General features: G+C 38.5%; 1 protein-coding gene and 1 long non-coding RNA gene across 2 annotated transcripts in view; one reads left to right on the top strand and one right to left on the bottom strand.

Annotated features, from left to right (window-relative positions):
• Window positions 1–24,229, top strand: part of sdk (sidekick cell adhesion molecule) — a 70,400-nt gene that overhangs the window by 23,818 nt on the left and 22,353 nt on the right. The gene's annotated exons all lie outside the window — the stretch shown is intronic.
• On the bottom strand, window positions 469–1,392 carry LOC108550351 (uncharacterized). Its single transcript, XR_001890413.1, has 3 exons — window positions 1,197–1,392; window positions 852–1,007; window positions 469–776 (listed from the first exon to the last, which is right to left on the bottom strand). It is a non-coding gene; the product is annotated as an uncharacterized LOC108550351 (long non-coding RNA).

Genomic DNA, 24,229 nt, shown 5'->3' with positions numbered 1-24,229 from the left:
GCGCATTTATGAGAATTAGCGCAGCTCTGCTGTTACGCGTAAGACGATAGAATACAACTGGGATATTCGCCAAAGTTTCTGTCTCTTTTGCTATCGCTATTTTTCATTACACTCCTAATGCTTTTGAATAATATTCTTTTCATTTGCATAGAATTTTTCCCGGTTAAATTCGAACATAAATAGTTTTGCCATTGGACATGTTTCATAAAGAAATTAATTAATTATACAATATATTATAAATTAATTTATTCAATATATTTTGTAAGGAAATTAATCAAATATGTAATATATAGAAGACCAGAACGAGGAATTAAATAATTCATAAACCTGTAAAGGTAGAACAAGAAATTAAATAATTCATAAACCTTTAGACACATCACTAGGATTTCTTGATATTTCACGTTAAGACACGTTAAATATAATTTTAATTACATTAGTGACGAGGGTAAATCGTCTCTTGTGGTTCGGTATAAGTAAAAAAGATGTTACGAAAAATAAGGTTTAGCTTGGATAGCTTACCTAAATTAATTTAATAGATCATAATATTTTGACCAAGCTCTTCCGTTAGCCCGTTGTTCGCCAACTAACACGACCACCCCTATTCCAGCAGAGCCCTCGAATTCCCATTAAAGGACCATAAGGTTTACATTAGACACTTTTCTCGTGCCTTTGTGTTCCGCCACTTTGACCATAAGCAGTGTGACTCGTGAAAAGTGAAAATAAGCAGTGAATGGAGTAGTACTCGTTGCCAGTGCGTACACATACGCTCAAGGTCTCTATCAGTAACGGAAATTCTCGGTTACTTGAGCACGACTACGAAAGGACATTAAAAGAGTAACAGTTTCACCTACTTATTATGCTGCCATAGATAACGAGCCATACGTTCGACGAGAATACCTGGGCATTGAAGAATACTTCGATTACCGAGTTAATTCCGAGAACCATTAGACCCAGGAGTATGAACATTCGAGTCTAGTCAACTGGCGGTTACCACAAGGTAGAATACTCTGAAATAATAGTAGCATAAATTATATTTGCGCTACTTTATTTTATATTACGCCTATATTAATGTTCTATCGCTATATTTGACCTTCGTCGCACCATAGAGTATGCTGTTTGTAGACGTGACAGTTTCAGTCGGTAATAAAAATTCGGGCGGCTTATCTATACGATCGTATAAGAAAAGGTGGACTTACTAGATTATGGCCAATCAGAAACGTGTTCCTTTCGACTCATTAGACTTGCGTAGTATACATAAAGTGTGTATAGTGCGTAAAGTTGGATTAGAAAGTAAATCATAAACTCGGAATGTCGTAAACAAAAAATGGAAGCGGTAGGAACCTGCTATTTATTTATTTTTTGTTTAATCTTTTATTCAAGAGTGAACTCTTACGAGATCCTTTTACGTTGCGATTTCTTTCATTTCTAATTCAACTTGTTAACATTGCAATGTATTTATATCGGAACGGCGTGAGCTGGGTTGATATTATTGGTGGGAACTGTGGCCATGGTGGGGATCAACCTATCGGTGGCAGCGACAATGGCTCGAACGATAGATACCGACGAAGGTCCTTATGACTACTGCGTTGCGTTTACACAATAGTCGCATATTTGATTAAATCACCACTGACTGATGGTGAGTCAGTGAATAGCCATTTATAAATGTTAGCAATCTCCACGTGTATTTTAAATACAAAATGGGGATTTTTGAAGCAGATAGTGGTTCTAGTTCGTTATTCGTTTTTGTGTCATCGGCACACGTGGAACGAAACAGAACAAAACGAAACGAAGCTGCAACTGTTGGAACTGTTTTCGTAAACTTGGCCATGCGAGTACAATTGATTGTGTAACAGTAGTCCGTAGTTGTGCGCTGCTGTTACCGCACAGTGTACGCCGTAGCGTGGCCACTTTTACCGCGATACCGCGCTTCCGGTGCCCGCTTTCAACTTCGCAATATACCTGCCGTGAACCAAGTGATGAAGTGTGCACCGGCGTGGCAGCTTTTTTCCTTCCTTTTGGCAAGAACTTCTGCATCGCGCTATTTCTTGTCCGCTACTTGCCTTTCTTGTTCGTTATAACGCGAGCTGCAGGCTAGGAGGTAAAAGTAGCTGACGGATTTTTGGATCAAGTATCTTCAATGTTCTAGTATCTTTAAATCAAGCGTCTCTGACGTTCAAGTGTTCTTGGATTAGATTTCTGAAGGAGGTACCTTGAAAGTTCAAGTGTTTGGATGAGATGCTGGAATGCTTTTAGGATAGATATTCTGATATTTGGTGTAATTACTTGAGACGTACTTTTAGTTTATTTATATAAAATATGGGGATGTTATTTATTTAAAGATTACCTTTTAACATGTTGGTATACATAGGTAGTAATAACTGGAGTAGTATGGTGATGTTAGGTTGATTGACATCAGATGTACCTTGAAATTAGAATGTACCATTAGAATGCTCTTGAAATCCATACTTTTAGGCTTCTTATAGCACATTCTGATATAGTAGTAGGATAAGTTACATTGGCACAAATTTTGTCTTACGTTAAATAATTAACCCTGATTCTATCTCTACGCTATTATGATGAAGTAAATTCAAATTAAATATTTATACACTACAAAAATTCAGAATAATTACATTACATATAATTGAATAAAATAAAATATATAACCTGATATATCCTGATATTAGGGATCTAATATTAAAGGTAATATATTTTTAGGTTAGATATTCTCAATGAAGCGTCTTTAACATTCAGAGAGTAATATATTATGTTTTTAACGATCTTAGGAATGATCTGGACTTATTAACTTTTCCAAGCTTCTTTCAAAGACTTCAAGTAACACAGACTGCGTCTTGAATTTATATTTTAAAAGTTCCAGGAACTTCATTTTCCTTCGTCTTTTAGATGTAAATCGTTAATTCGTTGTATTCCCGGCGGGACATTTTTCAACGTTTGGCTGAGAGTGTCCCCTTTATATCCTCGATGCGTCAAATGTTGCAGCTGCAAGATACAGGTAACGTCGTAACAATTGCGAAACACTTTGTTACTCGTGTTCGAGGTCCTGTTAAGAAATCCAGGTACAAATTATCTTCGTAAACGCCCTCGACAAATGACCCATAGAGCCATTCAGTTAAGCGTAACTGCGGCCAATTTACGAGCTATGCAGATTCCCTCTCGGAAACTTTCCATAACTGGAAGTTTTTATCTTATCCTGTGTTATGCTAACAATACTATTTTATTTAACATTTTCTCGTAACTATATATATATATTTGTATAAAAAAATAATTCTTCGTAAATCGAAAGAATGAGATAGAAATCGATATAACCAATTCACGTATATCGATATAACCATTTCGAGTGTATCGATATAACCATGTTCACGTATATTGATATAACCATTTCGAGTGTTTCGATGTAACCATATTCATACATATATCGATATACTCATCACGTGATACAAATGTCCATCAAAATTTCGTTTCCTGCTCACCTGAATACCTGTTTCTTTACTTTGAAGCCATAAGATGAAATTCGTCGAAACGAGGTTAAACGAGGGGTACGCGATTAAGGTCTTCCCGGAACCCTTAATGAACACCTTTCCTTTTCTTAGTCATACAGGTGGGATGGGTATTTCCTGTCCCGTCGAGTGAAGGAATCGTCTCGCGAAAGCGTACTCGCGAAGGAACTCTCGTGGTATGGTCGCCTCGGCGTTCTTGACCGAGCAATTTGTAGAATACGCGCTCGTGTGTATAACGTGGCCCCATCGACGAGTCCGAGAAACGAACGACGGCTAGAAAAAGGGAAGGGGTACGGTGGGGAGAGGAAAGAGATCGAAACGAAGCTGCGAGCCAAGTTCGCGAAGGTAAAACGTGGAAAGAGAGGTCGAAGAAGCCAGGAAAGAAGAAGAATAAAAGGAGAGCCAGCCAGGATGGCTGTGGAAGGATCGTGGAGAGGGGATAGGAAAGGGACTGGCTGAGAAACTGCTATCACGACGGTCTGGAGTCTCTGTACGCGGAGACATAACCTAACCTAACCTAGCCTAGCGTCTTGTCGCTCTGGAATCTCCCCTATGTGTCTGCTGCGTACCTCCGCGTAAATACTTCTTTTAGTGTAAATAATTCCACGAAGATGTTGAAACGTTTCTACGTCGCAGTTTAGAAACGATATAGGAAAGGTTCATAATGATGCTACAAGGCGTTTGGTTTTCTTTAGTAGATGTACTTTTTTCACGGCTACGATGGTGTATATACGTTATATAGTTGTGTAACTTCGTTAAATACATCGTGGCATCCTTCGTGCATTTGTCGCTAGAGGGATCCACGCCAATAGAATTCTCACAAGTCCTTGTTTAGCAATCGTATCTCGATCGTAGAAATTTGCTCTCTAACCTGACTTTTATTGTCTCGGAGTACATAATTTGAGTCTTATTGAAAGTTTTATTGATGAGTGCACTAACGAGTTTCAAACGAAGACGCATCTTCCTTCTATTCTTCATTGACAAGTATGTATATTTTTTTTTATATACCATCTGTTCCTATTTAATTAAAAATAGTGGAATAAAATCAAAATAAGAAAGAATATAAGAAACGCATTTGCTATCAAACGCGATCTTTCTTAATTCTTTTTCTATACATATTTCTACGTCTCACATTTATATAAAAAGATAATCTTTATAAATATCTATATAAAAGTAATTGCAATTAAAATTAATGGCGTTGTCTGGAAAAACACTTTATAACCTCTTAGCGGCCATGACGGCTGGGAATCCGTAGTATGTATAAACTGCATTTTTAGTTTTTTTCTTCCGAGATCTCGATTTACCTGATTTGTCTGGGTCCCGGTTAAGCCGGTTAATCGAGACTCAGCGTAACGAACATAAATGATGAGGCAACCTGAACTCGTAATGATATTTTCTTATATTATTTCCGGAAATATTCAGTCGTTCTCTTGCTCTGTACAAGTGCATGGGGCCACGTTGATTGTTTTCGTTCAAACGCGTTTACGGGTTCATCGGCTATGATAACCTGTACACACCGACCAAGTATATGGGTTCATCGTCCGCGGAGGGTTAAAACATAGTCACTTGTTTAATTTGATAGCTACAGGAACGTAGAGTGGCTCATGAACGTCTAAAGGTTGTTCGTACCGTACAAAGTACGGCCCTGGCCTGGCCGAACTTAATTTAACGAGTCGGTCACACGGAAACTCGTCCAGTGTCCTGGTGCCCGTGAGGACACTCTAGACGAGCCACGAAGTACGCAGTGAGCCGTGTGCCAAATTGGACTCGGTTGCCATTCTCGTACCATACGAACCTGCCGTTCTTCTTCCATTAACCGTACAGAGTGAAATTAATCTAATGAATAAGGGAAGCTACCACTGACCGCGTCTGGTGTTGCATAAACAACGAAAAGGTCATTAAAAAGAGGAAGAAAGGAATACATAATTTTACAATGGTACTTGGATCATGGAAATTGTTACCCAACTCCAGTTGGACAGTTGCCTCTGGTGTATAAAGAGAACGTTCCATATTTGAAAATTATTACATTTGGATGTCGAGACTGCTCTTCGATCGATTGTACATCGCGTGGTTTGGCGTTATGTTACAAAGTTGGATCATGATGGGAAAAAGTTCGTTGGATTTATGGGAACCAGAGGGAATCCCAGAACACGAATTCAGAACATCGATTACAAGACTCGGCAGTTAACGTGACCTCTTTAGTGCGGGTGAAAGTTAGTAAAAAATTTTATCAGTAAAATTAGAAAATAATTCAATGATATGCATAGTATTTACAATATATTTATTACAAACGTTTGGGAATTAATTAAAAAATAAGAAGTTTCAATATAATGTTGATTCATCTTTTGTTTCGTATGATAGCCCTGAGACGGTTTTCCACTTAACTCACTAGCGCCACCACGGCTCATATCTACAATGAATGTATCGCAAGTATCGTATTTCTAGACATATCTACTGAAATTATTTCGTGTATGCCTACACATACCTTTACTAAAAATGTTTCTGAATTCACCTGTGGGTAGACGAAATGAAATAAAGTGTATGGTGATATGTCAAGTTAATCGTACGTAAAGAAATTGTGGCGATAATGAGTCTTAAAGGACGTTCAATTGAATTTTAACAAATAAAATAGTGGGACATGGAAAGAGTTTACAGTCACGGCATTTTCAATTTCGTTCGAGCAATTTTTGCCTTTCACAGTGGCGTTTACTCGAACCTCTGTCACCGTGACGTGGTAAGACAGGATCTGCTCAAGGCTACGAAATGGGATAGCTCGATTCAAAGTGTAATCTCCCGCCACTTAACTTTACGTGCGTCCTTCGTCAGAAATTCCCATGGCGTGGCACCAACGGGAATAAATAATTGGTGGACAGTAATTGCGGTATCGTGCTGGAATAAGGGTACTGATGGTTTAAACGCCACCCATAGGACCCAGCAATAGTACACAGTTTCACGGCAACCGTCAACGTGGATGGTTTAATTTTTATAACAGTAACCTGTAATTGCTTTTATCTGCACGTAAAAACTTGAAAAGTCTAAGCACCCCTCGTCTTAAATATGCAATTATATCGATCGAATCTTTTAGATTGCTTATACTTAGCCCAATGTATAGTTGGTCTCGTTATGGTTTCATTCTGTTAAAGAACAAAATTATTGGACAATGATAATGAATTTTCATCTTCGTATAAGATAACGTTAATTTTGCTAAAATCAACTGCACATTTTCGACAATTAAAAATACAAATTTGCAACCTGTTTGCTAATTCTAGTGTTAACTAGATGACATTCTATAACCTGGAACTGTTGCTATGCTTATACGCCGTGCTTCTAGTTACACGAATCCTATCTCAACGATATGAGTCCCTATTGACCGAGCAAGTGTATACTATAAATAAGCGTTAAGTAGACTTAACCTTCTTAAGGATAAATATATCAAGAACAGGAAACAGTAACGGCTATTCAAACCATGCATAAAATCGAACAAATCCTGTGCGATGAAAATGACAGTTTTAGAACTCTAGCGGAGCTTCGAGTAACGTGAAATTCCCTAGAATTTCTAGGGTTCACTAGACCCTCCAAGTTCTTCGATTATTTTCGTAGTCTCGTCTAATTTTAACCTATCATTGGCTTCATCCACTTTTTCGTTTCACCACAGGATTACGCTTTAACCAGAAACCTTTGGCAGCCATTTTACTTGCATTACATATTCGACTCTCGACTTCGCTCCATTTCTATCTTGGGAATGGAACATTCTTCCCAATCTCTCAGATCAATTTGCAAAGATATCGCGTAGCAGCCGTTTGTTTCTACACTCGATCGCTTTCCAGGCTTTTATTTCACTTTTACCCAAGCTGCTTGTTCCGTACGCGAGCCTGTAAAACGGTCGGTTAAGACTACGAGAGCGATGAACTAATTCCAATTCAACAAAGTGCAATAACCGTTATATAGATACTCGAGTTAATCGTATCGATCGACCTTATGCAACGCGGAACTTTGATTTTAGTGCCCAAGCCGAATACAATCGGCACTCTTAAACGTGTAAACCGTGTTAATCGTCGACAGTAACTTCCTTTTGATTAATCTTGACCCCTTGAGTGCCTTCTTCCATCTTCTAAGCTTGTACCTGCTTATTTAATTATTTCCAAGCATTAACAAGTGCACAACAGAGTATACGCTTGCTGTACAGTTAAAATAAATTATAGCAAATTGGAAAATTTTTCTGATGGTTTCTTTGAAAAATTGTCATTTTTATTTACACTTGGGAGTTTAGAATTTGATCATTTCGTAAAGAGAACGATATTTGAAATTAAAAATACGTCTTTGCTCGATGTAAATTGCACTTCAAATAAGGGAATTTCGAATCCTTTCGATCATGCCAAATTTAAATTTAATTCATAAGATAAATTTGATTGGAATATAGTTTTAATTTAGAAGTATCGAATCACCATACGTTATAAACGTATCGATAATAGTTGTATTATAAATACCTATTTCCCATCTCATTGTTAAACATCGAATTTCCATCTTATTACAACACCATTTATTCTCACGTAGATAATCAGATGAAACTTGTGTTCTGCCATTGTGTCTGACACCCCCTGGGAATGAAACGATCAATTTCGTAATCAAATATGAAATTTCTTTACCATAAAATTAGCCAGAGCCTTGATCCTTTTGATACCTTCATCTTGATTGGTTTTCCATTTTTAATATAATTTATTCTCCTGATATTTTACTAATGGAGAATAACTCTTAGTTTCACGTAAAGCTACATACATCTCGCGATGAGATAAAACAAAAGACGTGAAAATACCTTCATTTTTAAGAAAAATATGTTAATTTCAATGAATGCCATAAAATTAGTATATTTTTCAAGATATTTTCGAGTGGTGTCCACAAAACTTACTACAAGGTATCATAAGGGTTGAGAGGAGGCTCTCTGGGGGTAGCATAAACTAAAAAAGTTTTAAGAAGTATAAATTAATCTTTTATACCTTTTATAGAAGAAAGATACGCGTTTCTGAGAAGCAAAGCTGGGAAAAATTGCATCCCATGGTAAAGCGATTTCCAATTCTATTATTCTCGTCCTCTATCGCGACCAGCAACCCAATTATCGGTCTTTACCTCTAGACTCACGAAAGATAGCCGGCTGAACCTCCGTTGAGTCTTCTTTGGAAGGGAAAAAAACAGGTCTGAAACGTGATTAAACTATCGTTCGATCGACGGAAAAAAAGAGACAAGGAAGAGACTGGTGGCGCAAAAATGATAGCGTGCACGGCGTTTTCTCCCTTCTCCTGTAGGATTTCCCTGCAAAGGGCTTCCTTCTCTAGGCCGGGCACGCGATGCTTACAAATTTACGTCCCATTTACATATCGCGAACCGACAGCTGCCTCGTTCCAGCCGATTGTTCAATGAACTTTAAGCACACTCTGTTTTACGCTGCATCTAGACGCCCGTTCCTCACGCGTTCGCACGTGCATAATGAAATTCGCACGGTTAACTCCCTTGGGGATAGACTTCGAGTCTGGCTATTCTTCTGGGACAGAAAGTTGTTTGGTTATTTACCGCGTCTGCGGTACAAAAGACGATGTTCTGTTTGCTCGTGTACGCGGAGTAGTTGCTAAATTTGTAAGCAGCCCGATATTCCAATTTTTTAATTTTTGAATACTGCAATTCTGTAAATTTCGAATTTTTGATTTCTCTAATTTGTAATATTCCAAATTTCCGAATTTTTAATTTTTATAATTCTCGAAGTTTCGTATTCTTGATTGTCCAAATTTTTAAATCTTTGGGTTTCCGAATTTTTAGAAGTACTTCCAAATTTTTTCAAATTTTAAAAAATTTTTAAAAGTATTTCCAAATTTTTAAAAATGCTTCCGAATTTTTGAAAGTGCCTCCAAATTTTTGAAAGTACTTCTGAATTTTCGAATCTTTAAATATCCGAATTTTCAGATTCCTAACTTCTCAAATTTTCGAATTTTTATGAATAACTCAACATTTGATAATTTTTGTAAATAATTCAACGTCTGATAATTTTTATAAATAATTCCATATTTAAATTCTTCGATTCCCTATGTTTTTTAACTACTCTCCGTTGCTTGCAAGATAAAAATTCGATTATTTTTTGAAGAAGGAAGCATTACGGAATAATTCTTCTGCTAGACACCGCGATAATATTTAGCGCATAGGATTTGGGTTAAAGAAAGGGTCGCATTGTATTTCGAATCCACACAAATGCACATTGATATGCAATGGTAACGGAGTCATATTTTCCTTCTCCTACTTACCCCAATTTCTGACCTTATTCCTCGGAATACCTGCATCGATCAAGGGACTCGTACGAATTACTGAAAACCATTTTACCCAAACTTTTTCCATAAATTCCTACCGTGCGAGGAGAACTTGGCTTCTAGAAAATGCAGTGGAAAAAAGGGTGGAAGATCCAGTCGTGGGAATGCACGAGTTGTGAGAATGTGCACACTGAATGGTCGGTGATTTTCTTCCGCGCTAATTCAAGGTTTTGCTCCGGTGAACGAGTTACTCTTCGACTCTTGAACAACGACCGTGTGTACATTGTGGCCTGTACGCATTGTGCACGCCAAGACCCGTGATTCCAGCATTCGTCGTCTCGTGACGTTGAAATCATAGCGTGCAAGATGAGCAGGAAATTGATATATTTTTCCACGACACTGCGACCATCAACGAGGCTAATCGGTTAATCGTTAACGAGCCTTAAATAATGATAGTTAATATCCGAATATTAAATAGGTATTACGTAAAATTGATTTATTATCAAAATTATCGATAATAACAAAATAATAAATATTACGTGCTCGCAATAAATTGAAAAATTAATGCAATTATAAAGCTTATCTGTTATAAATATTATAAAAAAAATATTGTACTTATTATCCGATTATTTTTATTTATTTGTCTTTTATTCAATTTTTCCCGCAGTACACAATTAATTACGATTTTCTTACCGCGATAATTTAAATAACGTGCAAATTTCCATAGATCCATACTCGGCGATCAATAAGTCATTACTGGGATGAAATTAATATATACGTAATTACGTATACAATTCGTTACCCAAATTTCAAGCGAATTAGAAAATAAATTAGGAAAAGGATTATTTAAATAATTACCGAATATAATTTACATAATATAAATTACAAAATAGGTGGATTTAATCGAATACACGAATAATTTGTTTCTCAGTTAATTGCTTTCGAGTGAAAGATAATTTGTTCGCGATGAACATAAATTAAACATCGCGCAGTTAAATTTATCCTCATCGAACACCCTCATCCAATCTAATATTTCCGAAATAAAATGATTGAAATCGTTTGTTTTTCGCATACACTCGTATCAACTGCAACGTGTGCACAATGCCACAATCAGAATTGATTTTTAACCTACACGCGACAAGTCGCGGGGTTATTTATATTCTCGTTGGTACCTGCCGTGAAACACGATATATAATCCTTTCTCACTGTTATTACCGCATATTAAATCTCTCGGATCAAAGAACGTTGCTCGTAGACGAAGACGGTTTTAACGGAATACGCACGCGAGCAAGTGCATAACGGGGTTGCACGGCTCGTTCTTTGACGAATCGCCGGTGCAACGAGTGTGTATGCACGCGGGAATAATCAGCGTGCACGAATAGGCTGTAATTACCTTAAGCGCGTCTAGCGATTTTCGGCCGCGATAACGCCCGAAAGAATCTCTCGTGCCGGTTCAACGGGATCGTTTTAATCGCATCGCAGCTTAGAAACCGCATTCTTTCTCTTGGTTTACACATTCGTGAAAGTGACTGCTATGCATTGTCCCTACCTTCCGCTTTGTACCACGTGTGCATCGGTACAAATTGCTGAATCAGTGGCTACAGATACTTACAGAAATTGCGTAGTAATTAGTACGAATAGAGTATATTTTGCGAGGGAAAGTACAATAAGGAAATTATAAACGAGAACAAGAGATCATTTAACCCCTCGGTTACTGTGGGCGCCTATAGGCGCTTAGAAATTTTGCGTTTGTGACACAGAGGACGCCTATAAACGCTTAGAAATTTTGCATTTGTAACGCGAAGGTCGCCTATGGGCGCTCGGCGTAGTTTGGCTTTCTGACACGGAGGGCGCTCATTTTCGCAAAGATGGCGCACATCGCATCTCAATTCCTATCGTATGATACGGCCGCTGCGTATCAAAGTCTGCCGTAGTCAAGGGGTTAAACAAGGGAAAACAAAATAAATGAATCTCACCTGTAATAAGTAATAAATATAATACATTGTCCCTATCTTTCGCTTTGTACCACATGTGCATCGGTACAAATTGCTGAATCAGTGACTGTAGATACTTATACAAATTGCATAGTAATTAGTACGAATAGAGTATATTTTGCGAGGGAAAGTACAATATACGAAGCTTGTGTCAGGGAAATTATAAACGAGAACAGGGGATCATTTAAACAAGGAAACACAAAATAAATGGATCTCACCTGTAATAATAAATATAATAATTAAAGTCCAATATCAGTTTTACCAATAGTAAAGAGTTTATTATTAACCCTTTGCACTCGAGAGGCCTTCAGTTGTCATTTGATAAAATTTCGAAGCTCGATACTAATTAATATATTAAATTTAAAGTAATGTAACAGTGTACGAGATATAAAAATGAAATAATTCTACGTGTTAATTATTATACGATTTCTTATTTAGTGCTCAAAAAATATCATCAGCCTTACAGCAGAAAATTTTTCAACTTGTACCCTTCTTTAGCCAAAAAATCGTCGAGTGCAAAGGGTTAAACGTAATAGGAAATAAAAAGAAAAATTGTTTAAATATAAATTTAAATACCAAATGAAATTAATCAACTTTTTTAAGAACACAGAAATACTTTGTTCAATGAAATAACATATAACATAACTTTTAGAATGATATAATAAATGATTGATGAAATAATTGATTCGTTGAATAAATTATTGATTTATTCAATGAAATTGAATGATGAAATAATTATAAAATAATAATTATATACAATGAAATAACTTTTTTGTTATTTCTAGTAGGCTTCTAGCATTTCCGTATATTTTCTCGCAGTACCGAGCAAAAGTAACGAGTCTAATTACGTGTCGGGAAATCACTTTGCCTTAAAAAATAGGAGAGGACATAAACGGTACTTGCACGGCTTCTCCTAGATTTAGAAGAGCTGGGGAGGAACTTTATTACTCTTCGTTTGTGTCTCTCTACAATATCGTCGCACGAAGATACAATTTTTCTACCTTTGTACCGTCTGTATTTGGCACACTCGAGGGCCACGACAATACGAGAAATGAACCATTCGTCCCAAATATCACCACGAAGACGCTGTTACGAACTAGGCTCCGCGAGGTCGTGGATGAATCGATCTGGGACATTCAAACGACGATTCCCGACTGCAATTTCTATTAAAAATGTTAGAACGAAATACCGTGGAGCAGTCTTAGATCCTTTCTTTGCGTGGAGATGAACAGAATTTTTGTTATAATAGCAGTAATTCTTCTTCAGCTTCCTTGACTTGTCATATCGAATGCATGTGCCTCGTGGATCATGGATCAATCTTAAAACACAGTGTCGAAGTTGGAAAGTAATCGATATTAGTGTAATTTCACAAATTTACAAAAAATATCATTAGACAGGAAATTGACACTACTAAACAGGTAAAAATCTCTGGTTATAGATTTTCCTGCTTTCAATTACTGAAAATGAGCATATGCTTTTGACAAAATTAACGTGGAATTATACTAAGGATTAATGTAATTGTATATACTCGCTTAATTTATCATTGCTCATCAAAATGGAGAAAATCTGGCTCAAAAATGATCAGTTGGAAACTGGAACTTGCAAGATGGCTCAGTAGCAGCCTAATCGACCTACCAAAATCACGGTTTTTGTCATGTCAACTACACTGCTAAAAATAGAGGAAATATGGTTGAAAACTGACCAGCTGAAAACTGGAACTTGCAAGATGACCTAGTAGCACTCTAATCACGGTTTCTGGCTGTTTCAACCAAATTGCTCATAAAAATAGAGAAAATCTGGTTGAAAACTGACCAGCTGAAATTGGACCTTCCAAGATGACCCAGTACCACCGTAATCCACCTTATGAAGTCCTGGTTATTGGCTATTTCAATCGGACTACCTATAGAAATAGAGAAAATCTGGTTTAAAACTGAACCTTCCAAAATCATTTAATAGTACCATAATCGATCTAACGAAATCACAGTTTCTGACAGGTCCAACTAGACTGCTGATAAAAATGGAGGAAATCTGGTTGAAAACTGACCAGCTGAAAACTGAAACTTGCAAGATCACCTAGTCGCACCCTAATCACGGTTTCTGGCTGTTCCAACTAGACTGCTGATAAAAATAGAGAAAATCTGGTTGAAAACTGACCAGCTGAAATTGGACCTTCCAATGATGACCCAGTACCACCCTAATCGACCTAGCGAAATCACAGTTTCTGGCCGTTGCAACCAGATTGCTCATAAAAATAGAGGAAATCTGGGTGTCATGGCTGAAGTGACGTAACCCATGGCGTGTATTGCCACTTTTCTTTGACGCGTATGGGGCCCGCGTCTATCGACCACTGAGAAACTGGTTTGAGAATGCGACGCAGCACCAGCCCGGATTGGCATTGGACCTCCGGTGTAATGCACTTGAACGCGATTGCATTCGAGGCAAAGGTACAGGCCGGACTCTGCTGTGTCTCGCGGAGGCCGTTTAGACACGTTGCCGGGGGGGAAAGAGAGATATTTGGCTATTCGCCAGCACGGCCGACCGAAATGAACGAGGTTCACGGTCGAGACTGGAATTCAGAAGCCACCGCCTGCGCCGGCAGTCGAATGGAATCGTGACCACGGAAACGGCCACGCATCCTACTTTACGATGGTCCCGTGTTGGGTGACGTTGGACCATTCGCTGGCTGTTGGGACTCGTAACGTAAATAAAATGCCACGTAGTGGCCTTATTGTCACTGGTCTCGTTCACGTCCTCGAGCTGAGGGTAAATGTCGCGAGCCCTCTAATCGGTCGATCGATTGCTTGTTTGCGAACCCTACGACGTCAGGGATCGCTGCTCTACGTGTTGGGAAGTTTGGTTGGTCCCTGGAGCCGTGCTTTGAAATTTTTAGATAGTCTCGGTTGGTTTCTGTTAGGTATGGGTCAGGTTCCTAAGTTCATTATTCCTAGCTTTTAATATCCTAGTTCCTAATATAGGTACCCCACGACAGCGTCGGTATCTGACAGTATTTTGATAGATTTATCGCACACGTCTATGATTTAAAGCAGTATCCGACACTTCAGGATAAATCAATGAGTCTCGAGGATTTTATCAAAATTTCTGTAGCGACGGAAACATTGAGTACTGAAATATTGATGAAATTCTCTGTCTATAAGTACCGGTTGGCAGTCCTCAGAATTTATAATCCCTATTAACGATTAATTCCCGGAGGAATATATCTGGACTGATTCATCTTTATAATTTAGTATTGCTAAAACCTATTTTACCTAGAATTTCACCACTGCGTGACAAAGAAGATACTTAATTCCTCGTGAACCGCAGGTCTTCAATTCCACTTCTGCGTGGTCATTGAACGGCACTCTGTCAGTTTCCTGGAACACGCTCCCCGAAAATCGATCCACGACACGTTAGTTCTTTATCGACGTGCTACGCCTGCTGATGTCCTGGGGAATCCCCTGTTTTTGACGTGTTACGTGACTTTATTTAAATCGGGAACTTGGGCCAATTTTAGGGGCACTCTGGACTGGAGGAAACTGGTTTGGAACCGAATGACGAAAGTTTGGTGCTGTTTTTCCAGGAACTGTGCAGTTATCGCTATTAAATGCAGGCAGAAGAATTGAAATCCAACGTGTGGTAGAATATTCGCATGAGAGGCTCGATAAGTCTTTATGACGTCGATGGTGATGATGGTCTTTCGTGACCAAACTCCTTACTAGACAGCTTCGATCTGGTCCATCAGATAAATAGGATTCGCAAGCTTATCACCTACCCTATCGTATTGCTCACATCACGATTATAATCTAAGGTCTTTTGGAGGAAAATAGACGCCTCTAGAACATATTCTACAGTCACGAATCAGTGCACTCGATATAATTGCTTTCTGTTAGGCACACTCGCCAGGTTCATCAGATTCGTGTAATCGGTAATGCAATTGCTAATTAAAATCCGTTCGCGCTGATTAACTTTCAATCTCCTAACTAAATGCTCCTCTAACATAAAACCACGCGAATCGATTCAGGATACACAGGATACTAAATACACCCTACATCTGCCATTCTCAAAAATTCATTTTCTCACGCGGGTTCACTGAGTTTGTGAAATTGATGCAATTAAAGCGATCAACGACAAAGACTTTCCTCATCACGCTGATCCAGCCTATTCTTCCCGATCCAACACCTATTCTTGCCTCCTTCCCAGCAGTTTCATCCAGCTACACGAGCCGAACCTTTGCCAACGTTTGCCAACTAAACAGACCATGAACCGAGGGTCGGACAATTCACCTGCTGGCCCGTGAAAATCGGCAAAACGCGATGAAACGGTGGCATTAAATCCACGATGGGGTCTGCATGGAAGACTCGTAATGGAAAACAGCGTGGACTCGGAGTCGGCACCGGCTTCTCCGTTAAGAGAAAAGAAATTCAGCGATTCCTCGGTGCCGGTATTGGCAGACTCTAGCCTAGTGGCTGGCTGAGTCAGCGCGAACGGCGTTAGACAAAGGCTGAAGGGAGTGAATTCTCTCATTTTTCTCTCCTCTCTCCTCTTTTTTTTCGTCAGGGGTTCGCCTTGAAATAACCACCCGTCGCGGCTTTAGCCGGCGATGGAGTGCACTTATAAACGAAGTGCAGCCAGGAAGCCAGGCGCATATGGTTGCAGGAGAAACACGCTCGAATTCGACGACGGTGCCACGTGTTCGAGGGTCGATGCACCGTTCGTTCTTTCGTTCGTTCCTGTTCCGATGTCCCCACGATCCCTCCGGGTTCTCTCTTCCTCTGTTCTTGCTCTCTCTCTTCATCCCTCGAGAGCAGAAAAGCCAGCATTGGGTTAGGTTAAGCACGTCCTGCGTTCTCTATTGAGCGTAAACAATGCGGTGAGAGTGGCGGTGATTTAAATAACCCTGGCATAACGAACCTTGAACCGCGTGTTTCGGTGGGAAGCAGCGATTGTTGCGAAAGGTGCATTGGTTCTGCTGTGGTAACGCGTGTTTGGCAGCGTTTAACGATCCATTTGAACGAGTTTGAATACATTATCGTACGTCTGCTTGACGTTTACTGATAGTTACGTTATGGACCATCTGATGGATCCAAGGACAGGTTGGAAAGATCTTTTGGAAGATCTGACTAACTTATTATTTGCATTAACACTTTTAACGTTGCACGAATGACTATATGGTATATGAATGTACATAGATAGCCTTTCGAGTCTTCGTAGCTCCTCATTGGTCAGAGGTGCTTGTATTCTGATTTTTCTTTGATCACACAAAATGGTGACCGATGATCTTCGTCACCATCTTCTGCCAATAGCTGCAGACAGCTGTCAGTGACTATGATGATGAGAATGTCAGTGAAGTTGATCAGCCGTGAGGAAGTAAACACGCTGTGCTTTCTTTCCTCGAACGCACTATACACTGTTTGCTATAGGACTTATTTTTCTTGATATAATTTTCTTTATACGCATACCGAATTATACTGCTTATTATATGTGTATCTTCTGGATTGCGATTAAAGGAAAATTTGTTTAACCAAAAATAATGGATCGGATATTTCATTGTCAAATTAAAGAAGAAATTGTAACGTACGTAAGGATTTTTAGTTATTATTCCGAAGTGTGCGATCAGATCTGTGAGTCATTCTAATTCGAATGATTCAGATCTTTGGTCCAGTTGTTTCTCGAAAGGGCAAAGTACCACTCGTACCAAGCACATTGCTCTTTTTACTTGCAAGCAATTGTACATTGAACCATTGTGAAAACGAAAGTGTACTTGTTTTATGTTCACACCTGCGTGCTCTTGCGAGTACCAGTATAACGTGGATCTATATTTATGAGCACCGGCTTAATGCGAATTATTACTACGTAGAAGCAAATGAAAATGGTCATAAAAGGTTCTTGCAATGATCGTGTAACTTACGCTTCGTTTATTTGCTATTTTTCCTGAATCAATATTACCTCCAATTTATTACGCAATAAATTTCCTTTATTTAACATTCTAAATTTATTCCAATTCTAATAAATTTCATTGCAATAAATTTAACATTCTAAATTTATTCCAATTCTAATAAATTTCCTTTGCCTCGTATTCTGTAAGCGAAATAAATTAATTTCGCAAGAGCTCAAAGTAATTACGAATATAATTAGGATAATCACACATAAATAAATTATTATACGGAATTACATAGCGGAAATAATAAATTTTAATATTCGTTATTAAAATCCGAAATTTTGCTTATTTTCAAAACAAAAATTTTTCTCCATATCTCCATTTATAGATTTTCGCGAAACTCAGCATCGATCAATATCTGCTTATTAAGCCAAAACTATTTGCACGAAAATAATCCAAATTACCATACCAAGAAAGGACCATCGAGGTCCACAAACTTCCCGTCAGAAGTGTCGTCTCCATCTCCCGTTTCCCCTAACTTATTTACCCTAATTTCGCCAGTCTTGCCTCTCCACCAAATCGGGACGAAGTCGCGAAATCGAATTTAACTTTGATGACTAACGATCGCGGGTGTTTTTGCGACAGGCTAGGGGAACGTTTCCTATGCACGCGGATGGCACGATATCGATTCGACGAGGAGAAACGGTGAGAAAAAACAGAAACGAATGCGCGATAGTTGGGCGATTGCTTTCGGCGAGAAATCGCCGCTTTGCCAATTTTTTGACGCGATTTTTCCGCAGTCTGCCGCACGTCTGCCTACCCTCCATCCGATTTATGGAGTCCTCTCACAGACCATTCGTTTGCTCTCGGAAAGACGTTGCAAACGTGGACATATACACCCCAATTCGTAAGCATCTGGACACTCATGAAAGCACTAGGCAAAGAGTCGAAAGATCGTTAAGAAATTAATGTTTGAAGAGGTGTGCTGGATTGCTCGACCTCTCGCGAGCTTCGAGACCCTGGCTAACTGGAATCAGCCTTTTTGGAAACTGAACTGTGGAAAACTCTTTGATCTTACGTTTTCGTCTTTTCGTAAATTAGATATATCATACACGAGGTATACGAGGTGTAGGGGCTTCTTCTCCACGTTGTTGAAGTCGTGCTGATCGCAGGTATCCTCGTTGCGGCGGTGGTGCTAGAAGGGATGAAAGGAAAAGAAAGGGATGCGTTTCGTCCCGGGCCTGCTAGTGCACTCATCGGTAAGGCTACCCTAGCAGGCCCTGCCTTAGACAGGGATGAAGGGTCTGGTTTGGGAGGACTTGCGAGAAAGTCCTCGAACCTCCTTGAAATTGGAAGACATCTATTGGCGAGGGTGAGAAAGATGGTCGCTACAGAGGTATGCTATCTGAAGCCTTTATGGTCCTGGGTCGACTGGGAGTGGATATAACGTCTCGTTCGATTCCTTTTAATCTTGATGTATCGTAGCAAATATAGCATTTTGTAAATTAATTTGACAGAATCGTATTAAGATAGACGAGTTATTAGTTAGGACAATTTGGAGATAGGATCTTAAAGTCTGAAAATATCTGATGACGTCTCGGAATAGGTTCTTCCTTGGTTCAACTATGAACTAGTTAGGCTAGAGTGTCGAATGCGAAGTGAAAGATCAATTTCTCATAAAAAAGTGATCATATCCAAGAATACTTCATAATTAATCATAATCTACTTAATTGATCCCATATTTCTTCAGTGGAGCTCAGATCATATAATTTTGGGGTCCAACAAGTGATCGTGGATTGATTATTTTTAATTATTCCTCTGTAACTGTTGAGGATAATTTTCAGAAATTTTTTCTCCACGTTTCGGATTGTTACATCGGTCAGTTGTTCGTGATTTAATCCGGGACGAGCACCACGTGTGAGAGCAGTAGGTGCACTAATACCAGCGAACAAGAGTGTACGCGGGCTGCTGCACGAAGGATTTGCTTTACGAGACGAACATGGGGTACTTCGAATTGAAAATCACTGGAACTCTGTTCTGCCAAATCTGCCGAGAAACTTTATCGCTGTGGCACGTCCCGTCGCGAGCAGTAAAAACGGGGAACACCGGGCAACTTATGATATGCTTGCGTGGAGAACTGCTGTTGGTTGGCTTTATGGTTGCTTCGGAAAGTCTGCGAGTTGTTTATCACCGTGCTGCATTGTAGTACCTCGGTGAAAAGAACGTCATGAATGAAATTATTTTTCTCCATCCATGCAAAATTTCTAGACTCTCGTGTCAATAGCCTAGCACCTAGCTACCCTCTTCTACTCCGTTCATTTCCACTCAGCTCTTCGAGAATAATGTCTGTGCACTCTGTGCACTCTGGAGTCTCACGACTATTTTTACCGAGTAAAACTATTAATTAATCTTGCAAATTGGATATATTTGAAAATTGTTCCAAATTTCGAATTCCTAACAGAAGGTCTTGATATTTATTATCTCATAATTTATGTCTCATATTTATTTGGAATTTTGTTGTCAGGAAACTACCGAAATTGGACGGTAGATAGATTATACGTTTAGCGAATATCCAGGGTAGGTATACTCAATGCTATATGTATATACCTTCGTAGGTCTTACATTTACAAATGTCTGAATCTTGGAGTAAAAATGAGGAAGTACGTTCCCCAAGATTTCATAGCACTCCTATCGATCACTATCTTCTGCTCACCTCGGAAAAAGCCACCCCCGATGGAAAGGAAGCCAGAATCGATGACGGGATGTTGCAAACTTCTCTCGAGGTTCGCAAACTTTCGCCAGGGAAAGAAAGCGTGGTTTCGGGCCGGAACGAAAGAAAAGAAAAACGATCATGGCACGAATGGCTCGTCCGGTTTGAGTGGCAGCGCGGATTTCACTTCGATTCGGGTTGCTTCCATGCGAGATATCCTGGCCGATAAGCGGCGGAGGCCTCCGCAAAATGTTGCGCATTGCGTCTTACAACACGCAGTGCCGGCTATAGCTGCCGCCCGCCGGGCTGCAAGCCGCTCTCCCGCTCTTTCTCTCTCCCTCGCGTTGCAGTCTGCAGGTGGTCAACCTCGTGCTTTCCTTCTCTCTGCGCCGCACACTTCCTTCTTCCTTTCGATCGAAGCTGATCCCATGGGCGGAAGTCACGATGCTGGAATTTCCGTTCCAGGTGTAATTTTTTCTTTCTTTCTTGATTTCTTTTCGGTTATTTTTTATTCTTTTTTTGGTTTCTTTTTGATTACCTTCGACCCTCTCAGAAAAAAATTGAGAATCCATCATAAAATTCACTGTTGAGGAATTGATGACTGAACCTCGTTTTGATATTCCTTTTATGTCATCGTATAGTATTTGACGAATATATTTTAAATAAAAGTATAAGCAAAACGAATGGAAATGATCCATTAAAAAATATTCTATTATCGAGAATCTCTTTGATACTATACGAAACCATTTTTGCTACCTATATGTCACTGTAAAAGCTCAAGAATTAACAAATCCTGGAATGGACTAATGGCGAAATTTAGGTTATTACCAGACTTGGAATTCGCTGAAACGCAAGGATATTACTCTCACTCGTCGGAAATCGTATCGGCAATAGTACTCGACTTGCAATACCCCATTACCCCAATTTTAATGTCTCGCTTTCAAATGCATCCGCGGAGATATTGACGCGTCCCGCGAGATGGCGTTGAAGTAGCGGCACGGGGAAAGCGAAGCATCGAGTCCGCTCTCAGTGTAAACTTCAACCCTTGTGGATAGCGTGCATATTTTTAGGGAAGAAGTGCGTCTCTCGAACGGATCCGGTATATCCTCACTTATGCCGTTAGTAAAAGCAGATTATCCACGCCCTGCAGTCCCGCCCTTCTGCGTAAATGCATACCCCCTCTCCCGCTGTTACGTGTGACAGCTGCGGTGCTTAAAATAGGGGTTCAGTAGTTCGGCAACGTGCACCGTTGCTTTTGTACGGCCACGATAACGGCGAACATGTGCTGGATAAATCGCGGCACGATTGTCATACCGAATAAACCTGATTTTTCCCTTCATACAGCCCGTTGTTCGCCGCTTGGCCAACGATGATGAACGAACGATTGGGAAATCTGTTTAATTCCTGTGCCCGTGATTGCTGCTCTTCCGTTGCTGCTCCGTCCAAAGCAACGAGAGATTGATGGCGAATTCGAGTATTCCTGCCTTCATTGTCGACGATGGAAATCGTTTTATCTCTATGAAGTAACATTGTCCCATGCTCTCTATTAAAATTGTTATTTCCTTTAATCGTCGTTTAATTTTGGTATTATTTTATTCGATGTTAAAGAGTTTCTTCTTTCTTTTTGAGGGCATAAATTTCCTAATATCTAGAAATTTATTTAAGTGTTAAAAAATCTGGAAAATCTTTTAATGAAATTATTCCATCAAGTATATGTAATTTTTAAAAAATTTGGGAACAATGCAAATGATTTCACTCTCATTGTATATTATAAAATGTGACTTTATCAAATTTTAATTGTCCGGTTAATTATTATTATTAGTACCAGGGTAGGTATTGTTATGGTAATGGGTATGATAAAATAAATTGTTTTATTTTTGTTAGGAATATATAACACTTGGTGTAATGTGTTATATATAACATTTGCACGGAATTGAAACTATAGATTGCATTCTATTTGTCGAATGCTATAGACGTGGTATTATTCATGATATATATATTATCGGAAGTAGATAATTTGCAACAGATTGGGTGTTTGGTAAGTTATTGTAAGAGACCGTATTAAATTCATTACACGCAAAATTTAAGCCAAATTGGTGAACCAGTGGTCGTGCACACCCCTTGTGGGGTTAGTAATTGATACGGTCGATATAGTTATTGGCCACTTATGATATTCATGGGAAATTAAGTAGTTTTTCACCAATCTTTTTATCCTTCTAAAACAATAAATGTATTAAAAAACCACATAAATAAAAATGTAACAAATAAAATAAGAAAAAATAATTTTATTTGATACAAATTTTTAATTAAACGTTGCTATATTTACTATACGTACTTAAAGTTTCATCTAATTTTATAGGTACTGAATATTGAATATCGAAATTTTATAGAACGATACCTAAATGGAAGATAGACTTTGCTAATTATTAAAGTGCCACGGAGTTCGAGATTTTGCATTATAATTTTAATTTTCTAGATTTAAAATGGAATTGGCTTTCTCAGTCTAAATTGTCATTGATATTCCAACCTTCGGAGGGAATATAAATTATTTCTATACTATTTATTGATCGAATTCTGGCTGGTTACTCGCCAGCAAACACGTTGCTATATCATTAACTATGCACGTCCGTCTCGCAGACAAAAGGGTGAAACTAGGAATCCTGTCTGGACAGTTTTGACCCCTTTGGTTATTTTTATAGCTTCTTTCACGTAACGATCCAAAAAAAGTTCATTCAAGTGTACGTTTATTAATGGTCTCGAGCAGTAAGATACAAGGGAATCGAATAATTCGCAAATTTAGAAAATCGCAAAAAAGAGAAAAAAAATAGAAATAAAAATTATTATTAAAAATAGAAATAAACAAATAAAAATGTATCGATATAAATATATGAAAGTTAAAAGAATTTTTAATGTATTTTTTATCTCTTATTTTAAATAAATTTTTGAACAAATTCTTTTTAAAGTCTACTTATTATTTTGAACGTGTTAATCTTCTAATATATTGAATTTATAGTAATTAACTTTTTATAATTGTAGATATAATTAAAAATCGACTTTTTAGTTAATTTATTTTAAGAATCTTCTTTCGAAAATATCCTAAGAATAGTATCTTATCTTTTATTCTTATAGTCAGCTCGTAATAATTCGTACTTCGATTAATATTAATACTCTGTATAATTAATGTTATTATTATCGTATTGCTCGAAAATTTGATGAAAATTTTAACAGTGACTTTTAGATTTCACTTTTACATTAGTAGTTGGAAAATAAATTACGAATCTCGTGAAAATCTTGGGTTTGGAACAATTATAGTACCGCGGTGTTATAATATTCTATTTTTGACTATCCAGTTTCTATGCTTCATCTTTCCATCTTCGTTGTGTTATAGATTTTATCTAATATACACGCTTACCCTTTCCGCGAGATCGAATTTCACACAAAGGAAATATCATTTTATAGTTTCAACATTTTTCCATCCACGTGAAATTGCATTTGCATGGAAATTCCATTGGTAAAATGTAATCGAGACTAACTTGGAATATTTCGAACGCGAAAATACGTAACATTTCCGACGTCTCAAAATATTCTTTGGAATTCGAGCAGTATCCAGGTCGTTGTAAAAATTTCCCGTCCTTTTTCCACTGTTTTATATCTCGAATATCGTTCGCGTTGACGTGAACTTTTCGAATCGGAATTTCAAAAGAGACTGCATAAAATGCAGGCCAGCCACGACGATTCTCAAATATAACCGAACTGTGATATTCGACCACGTAAATTGTGCAAGGATAATCGTACCCCTTGCGCCGAAATTACGAAGGGTGGGGGGGGGGGGGGGGGAAAAGGGG

The sequence above is a fragment of the Eufriesea mexicana genome, unplaced genomic scaffold, assembly GCF_001483705.2.
Source record: "Eufriesea mexicana isolate 0111107269 unplaced genomic scaffold, ASM148370v2 scaffold2646, whole genome shotgun sequence".
Lineage (NCBI taxonomy): Eukaryota > Metazoa > Arthropoda > Insecta > Hymenoptera > Apidae > Eufriesea > Eufriesea mexicana.
Note: the sequence above shows the minus strand (reverse complement) of the source record. Positions and strands in the feature narration are given on the sequence as shown.